The sequence below is a fragment of the Varroa destructor genome, unplaced genomic scaffold (genome assembly GCF_002443255.2).
Source record: "Varroa destructor unplaced genomic scaffold, Vdes_3.0 BEIS01000006.1, whole genome shotgun sequence".
Taxonomy (NCBI): domain Eukaryota; kingdom Metazoa; phylum Arthropoda; class Arachnida; order Mesostigmata; family Varroidae; genus Varroa; species Varroa destructor.
This window is the reverse complement of record NW_019211459.1, coordinates 14,837,353-14,844,539: the sequence shown is the minus strand read 5'-3', so window position 1 is coordinate 14,844,539 and position 7,187 is coordinate 14,837,353. Positions and strand designations below refer to the sequence as shown.

General features: G+C 43.2%; 1 protein-coding gene and 1 long non-coding RNA gene across 2 annotated transcripts in view; both read left to right on the top strand.

The window, feature by feature from the left end:
• LOC111253455 (E3 ubiquitin-protein ligase AMFR-like) overlaps nucleotides 1-7,187 on the top strand; it is a 115,029-nt gene that overhangs the window by 51,116 nt on the left and 56,726 nt on the right. The gene's annotated exons all lie outside the window — the stretch shown is intronic.
• On the top strand, nucleotides 1,813-6,782 carry LOC147754896 (uncharacterized). The gene is made up of 2 exons (XR_015316204.1): nucleotides 1,813-2,709; nucleotides 2,881-6,782. It is a non-coding gene; the product is annotated as an uncharacterized LOC147754896 (long non-coding RNA).

Sequence of the window (7,187 nt, the reverse complement as noted above, 5' to 3'; positions counted from 1 at the left end):
TTTTTTTTTTGTTGCTGTTATTATAACTCGGGTGTATCTGCTGTAGAGAAGTGGTCCGTGATCTTATGTCTTTCGGAGCGTTTGTCCAGATTCTTGGGTTTTGCTTTCGCGTCGCGTTGCCAATTTCCTTGGTTTGTTGTCTAGTTTGTTCCTAGTTTTTGGGGCGTCTAGCCTACGGTGCTAGGGGGCCCCAAAGCCAGAGTGGATCTTTCACGGGACAGCGACGAACTCGGCAGCGGGAGCCGCTCGAACCCCCGGGGCGTCTGTCGCGCCTTTCTCGCACGCTGCACACGACCGAGGCCAGCGTGCACAGCCCTAAAGTCTCTCGGTCGTCACCGCACGAATCGCCAGCCATTAAACTTCGCGATGGCTCCGAACAAAGGTCTCGCCTTAAAACCGCACTTGGGTGACTACACTTCAAGTTGACGTTGAAATGACGCTCGCGCTATTTTTCGAGTGAGCTGTCTGTCTCCAACACAGACAGCCAGTCGACTTCCTCAATACGAAAGCGAACTGACGTTCGTTAAGTTAGCAAGGAGTAGTCTTGCCTCGTGCCTTAAGTGATTTCCTTTAATTTGAAATTAAGTGATTTCTCTAAATTGAAGATCCTAACGGCCTAAATAGCAGTAGGCTTTTCTATTGGAACTATACCACCATAGCACACTTTACCACTAATAACACTCGGCCACTGATGACCTACAGCTTCGAGGAGAGCAACCGCTAGCGGACACGAAAAGAGCTTGGCGATAGCGTCGTCGCAAGCTTTGTCAGCTGCAATAAGCACGTTACATTTTTGTTTGGCCTAAAATTGAACTCCACACTTGCTTCCACAGCACGACTGAATCTTGGATCGCTCGCGATGCTTCTCTCCGGCGCGGCGTTCGTCACTACTTGCACTATCGGTCACCGCAATGCTACACCACGCGTCGGCAGGGTTGAGATTCTGAGAATCAGGACACTTTCTTTTGTCCTATGATGACGCTTACCTCAACGACAGAGCCTGTCTGACGATTAATCCTCAATGGATGCTAGCTTTGGTGTCCTTCGCGAGCAAGGCTCACGGATTTTCGTGGCGGCAGCCGGCACACATGGACAGTCTCGACACTCAGAAGTGCTGTCGCAACAGCTGAAATTGATTAGAAACGGTAAGTGAGGTAGACTCTAACTCTTTCGGCCACGGCTACTGTTGATGCCAAACTAACTGATTTAGCCGCGTTTGCTTCAACCTGATCTGTTCTTCCCAAGCCCAATACAACGTTGGTGCTTCTGATGTGACTGCCACTAAACAGTTAGCAACGATGACGTCCAAATCGAGGTTAGCCTTTTCTTTTCCGTTTAATGCGAGTAGTCAGTCGTCAACTCCCACGCTAGAGTTGCAACCGTTACCGAAATATTCGCAGAACGTAGCGACACACGCACGATATAACACCGCCGTAACAGCAAGCACTAGTTCCTTTTCGCTGTAGGATACAACGCTCTTACGTTTTCGACTGCTCTGCGTGTCTGGGATCGTCGATGTTCCCCTGTTCAATAATTCGGCCTACTGCTGCTCGCCACTGCCCGCCACCTCGGATGCCACCGCCGTCAGAGAACGCTACTGCTCGCACCCACACAGACTCTCACGGCGACACACATTCACACACACACACATATACACACACAGACACACAAACACACAGACCCATACACACACATATAGAAACACGCACGCACACGCACGCACGCTACTTCTTACTACGACTAGTACTATTGTAAGTACCAGCATTACTATGGCAAGAGGGCTGAACGGAGCGCGAGAGAGGGAGGGCGGCGTTCGTCGTCGTCGTCGTCATCTGAGCCGACACAGGCAACTGCAGCAGCAGCCGCGCCGGGCTATTTAGCGAGCATGGCCGACACATAGGTATGGGTGAGGGTAGCACCGAACCGATTTACCTGCCAGGCTGTTGGCTCGCAGGCGCTACAAGACTAGGTATAGACTACGACGAGGACGAAGCGCCAGCTTTGAACAAGCGCTTAGGGTGGTCAAATCAAAGTGGCCAAAGCCGCTGGTTAATAATGGCAAAGGTGCCGCCAGTGTCCCTGAGGGGGAAACATAGGGGTGGAAGGAAGGCAGCTGGGTAGAGAGGTATCTGTCTAGACGGCGGCCGACAGGCAGTGTACAGGCCCATACAGAGTCGGGTAGCGGTAAGCTGGACAGTCACGAACACGCGTAGAGGATCTTGTCGCTACTATAGCCATGCTGCAACTAAGCAATAACAGCCAACAGTAGGTCGAGATGAAACAATGGCTCAAGCGAGCCGGATATACGGGTAGGCTTAAGGTCAAGCTCGAACGCTCGAGAAAGCACTCGAACGACCTGGGGGGTGGCCGACCAGGTAGCAATAACAAAGCAACTGAATGCCTCTGACGAAGCAATTGTTCACTATAAATGTTTGCTGCTTCTGTGTTTTTAGCCTAGACAAAACCATGGCTACGGTATCCAATATCATTTTGGTCGGTAACCATACAACGACTAATGACAGCTCTATTTATTACTATTATGAAGAACTATTTACTAAGTTCAGAGGAAGTTGATTCGATACCTTGTGGCCGCGGTTGTCGGTCTTACATTTACTGTCGTTTCGCCGATTACAGCAGTAAGTCGGTCTCTAACCTGCTGTTGGACCTGAGGAAAAGACGAGTTTCGCCTGCAGTGAAAAGCAACGACAGGTAATGAACGTGAGTGCGAAAGAGAAAAGAAAGCAAATGTTCCACTAGTCCAACAAGCGAAATACTTTTTCATACAAAAAAAAAAGTCGAAAGAAACGGGCCGGGACGGAAAACAAATATCCAAAAGAATATCTCTTCAGCAAAAACTAACAGAATACTGTCAATTGCCAGGTACTACCAGTGGACGTAGCAGCAGCCATAACGGGATGCCGTGCTGGCTCAAGTGAAATCGGTGGGCTACCAATGACGACATGGGTTGCCAGAGATAAATCATTCGTGGATGGGCCGGAACTCCCAGAGATCTGGTACGATCAAAAAACTAGCACAGAGAAGCAGCTCGATTTAGCAGAGACGTCACTATATCTGCATTTAGAGGATAAAAGTTTGAGCTTTAAACAAAAGTCAGAGTTCGACAATTTTTTCTCATATCAGATTGAATTGGGCGGACCATCTAGGGGAAATCTACATGCAAGGATAAGTATCGAGAGGTGCGTGGGCGTTAAAAGAAAAGGGGAAAAGAAAAGGGAAATGGAGGAATAAAAAAAGGACGATCGACAAGTAGCGAGAGCGGGACAGAGAACCAGGGGATCGGCAGGGAACAACGAATGGAGAACCCCGGAAGGGTGACTGCACTTTATGTACACGACGACCGTGTCACACGGATAAGAAACTTAGCCCGTTGTACCTAAAGAAACAAAATTCGTTACATTGGAAAACTTAAGGATCAAGTTTGGTGTGAATCTTAAGATGGTGGTAGAGGCTGTGGAAGAAAGAATAGGCATCAATTTTGAATTTAGTTAATTAGGATCGGGTAAGAACTTATATGAAAATATTACAAATTTTTTTTCTGAGTCGGTTTTAGTTTGAAAAAACGGAGAAAGTTGCGAAGTGTACGTTCAAACTTTGGTTGCTTATGGTGTTGTCGCAGTTAAAAAGGGACGGTACAGCCAATAGTGCTACACCGATTCGTCTGCCATTGATGACTGTGGTTTGGAAGTGTTTGTATAAATAGATGATAAGACCGTAACGCTCATTCGTTTAAGTACGAATAGAATATATAATACCTGCATGTAAAATACCGACTGTCGTTAAAGACAATGCGTTTAAGGTTAGTATATTACAGCGCTGATGGGTCAGTCCAGGGGCCTGCTATTGGATATCTACAACAATAATAACACATGGCTATGATACAGCCGTAATCTTCTCAAGAAAACGAAATAGAACTAGCTACTAGTATTTGATCAATAATCTAGCAATACATATTGGTCAATGTTCGGTTATCACAAGTATGAATTGAAGATGGTACATAAAACGATCTTCTTTTGAAGTGATTTCTTTTATTTCACAGAAAGAAGTTAACAGCAGCATTGCTTAAAAGAGGACATGTGTAAGATATAAACATAACTTTATAAAGAATATTCTAAGGCTAACGAAGATCGATGTTAACACGCGAATGGCAATCTGCTCAAATGATAATGATGAACGATCGAACGAACAAACTTTCAAATCGCAGTTAATTCTTCTTTACTACTTCTTTGTAAAGCTGTTATATATAATACACACACACGTTCATGCACAGTTACTTCAACGCAAAGTTGCTATACCCCAAACGGGCGTAGGGGTAACTATTTAATGTAACTATACTTCTGAGTGGTCGAAAACGTGAGAGTATCCGGCCGATATTAGATACGTTATTGTAGTTCGAAAAAACACACACATAGCAACGAGCAAAGAGAATCGAAAAGAAGTATACGACCGTTATGGGATTGTGGGACGTTATGGGAAACCAGGGCAGGTAAAGAGGTATTTGAAATCGAGAAGCTTCGGATAGCCAGTTCGAGAACAACATATCATAGGCAGATGATCAGCTCATCATTGTTGAGCTTTGTACGTTTGTAATCATGTAAAATACTAGACGATATTCAACATCTGCACCACGTAAGATCCAACATATGAGCTTCGTGAGGTGCAAAATTGTCAACAGTGGAAAACCGTTTCGCTCGTTTAATTGTTTGTTGTGCTCGTCACATGTCCTGCTTAGCTTCAGGATACTTCTGTCAGTTCGAAGTGACTATAATATGATCACACAAGCAAACAACACATTACTGACTGTAGGTCCATATTTTTTTATGAAGTCTCGATCTCGAATTGCGACATATTTACAATAGCAATTGATAAAAAAAATCTTCATGATAGTTCCAGTGGGACCGAGCCATGGGGTCAGTTTCAAATCTACTGACGGTTTCAAATATAAATGCCCTTAATTTTTCATCAGTGTGGCTCATCAGTGTTAGTAAGAGGCAATTATGTCTTCACCTTATATATTATCGTATGTAAGAAGGCAAGAAAACATCATATTAAGACACAGTACAATAGTCTGACATAGTCTGAGTAAAGCATGAAGATAACAAGAAGAACCAGAAAAGGGCAATAGTCGGTGTAGAGAAGCGATCAGTGACCTGTCACCTGTCCAAGTACTTAGCAGTATAACTTAATGATTCACCCGCATGCGTGGAATAAGTGCCTTAATAATGGCCGTTAGTAGTATAGTAACGGCACGAACTGGGCTAACTAGCTGTTGCTGATTCTGTGTTTTTTTTTTCAGTGAACTTGGTGGGGCTTTTTGTATACCATATAATGTTTTTTTTGCAGATACAGTGGTACAATTCCGGAAGAGTGGGAACGATCAGAAAATAGTCGCTTAATAACTAATAATTGTTTATGCCGTCAAGTCCCGCGATGTTATTACGTGTGGAATTAATATTAGAGAATAATTTCGATAACAGCAGTATACACATAAGCGTATTAGGCAAAAGTGTTACATTTGTTTTTCTGTTAGAAAATCAAATGCAATATGATGTAAAATAATCAAAGGTTTGATTTTACACGTTGAAACTTTTAAGCTGTAGCGTAAGCTCTAAGCGTGTAGATTGATTTGAAGTATTCTAAAAACTATTTATACTGATCGGTTTTGCTCAATGTGGTACACACAGTCTCATCTTGAGGTCAAGTGAAAAATCCGGCTAGGAAAAGCCAGACTGAAGGTCAGTTTACAAATCCGTTTCGGTTCGGTATCTCTAGAAATCTCACATATCGTTTTGGGCAGTACGGCGCAAGTGTGATAGTACATAAACCGGATTCGTTTCTTTCTAAAAAAGATTCAAATTTATTCTTGACATTTGGGTCTACATTGGTAAGACCTTTACCGGTTTGTTTATTTCACCATTCGTATTTCTAGGACTAATTCTTGACATTGTAATAAGTACTTTCGCTCATATTCGCCATAATAGATAGAACTTATGGTTAAAATGATCCCCTGAGGGACAACAGGTTTGATACCCATTTCTAAGCTTTTTGACCTAATTCCCAGTAAATAATAAGACCTAATGAAAAAATTATCACCGCCACAAATTAACTATTGTTAATTTATTGATCAACTGTTTCTTATTAACGTCGTCGAAAACTTTATTTAGGTCAAACTAATAATTTGCAACAAATAATGCATATATGTGTTTTAAACAAAAACCTTCCAAAGGTCGAACGTTGTTCTGTACAGGCAATAGCCGACGAATTTAAAAGTCATCTAATAAATGGCGGATTTAAATTCGTTTTTTTTCTTTGTTTCAGGTATTCAATAAAGTGAGTCTTTATTGAACTTCTGAGACTTCAGTGAAGAACGTTTAAATCGATATGGCGGTCATTAATGCGATTTTTAGCAAGATTTGAAAAATACATGATTTATTTTACGGCCAGCTAGGCTTTTGATATCCTGTAATAGGTCAATATCCAAATGACTAGTTTGTTAGCTCTTTATTCTGCTTCACAGTACTTCTACTGCCGCGTAGAGAAAAGGTATTTCGAAATAACTGACATGAGCAAAAGACGCTGCCCTGTGCCATGTTTCATGTGGAACCGTCTGATTAGTTATTATTTAGTCGTTCGTTTTTAAGATCATTAGAGGAACCACTGGTCTGATTACCATCCCAACGCGTATTCTTCTGCCCAGTATTACGCACCGAGTCTTTTGTCACTAATAGATCTATCTGAGTGATGAGTGTGAATTACGCGGTGTATTTCAGGTTTTTCAGGCGTCCATAGCTGATCGTGTACGCTTTGTGACACACGGCGGCACGCTGATCGACTTTGTAGTCTCGTTGCAGTATCATAGAAGGTCACGAGCCTTTTTTGCTGCAGTTTATAATGATCGTGCCAAAACGCTTTGCTCCTACTCTATTGTTGTTCGCCGACAGCTGGTGCCTGGCGCACTGCTTTCCTTTGCGACTGACTAGTGAAACACATTAACAAACTCAAGCTGAGTAGACAAAATAGCCAACTTAATTCTTCGAGCACTTGTCACAGCAGTCGTGGGTGATGTCATGCCTGGGCGCAGGGTAGTATGATGGCAATATGATGCTGCAAGAAGATACACAGCTTTTCCAAGCTGGCTGAAGCTGCTCCTCGTGACGGAGAGTGCGATA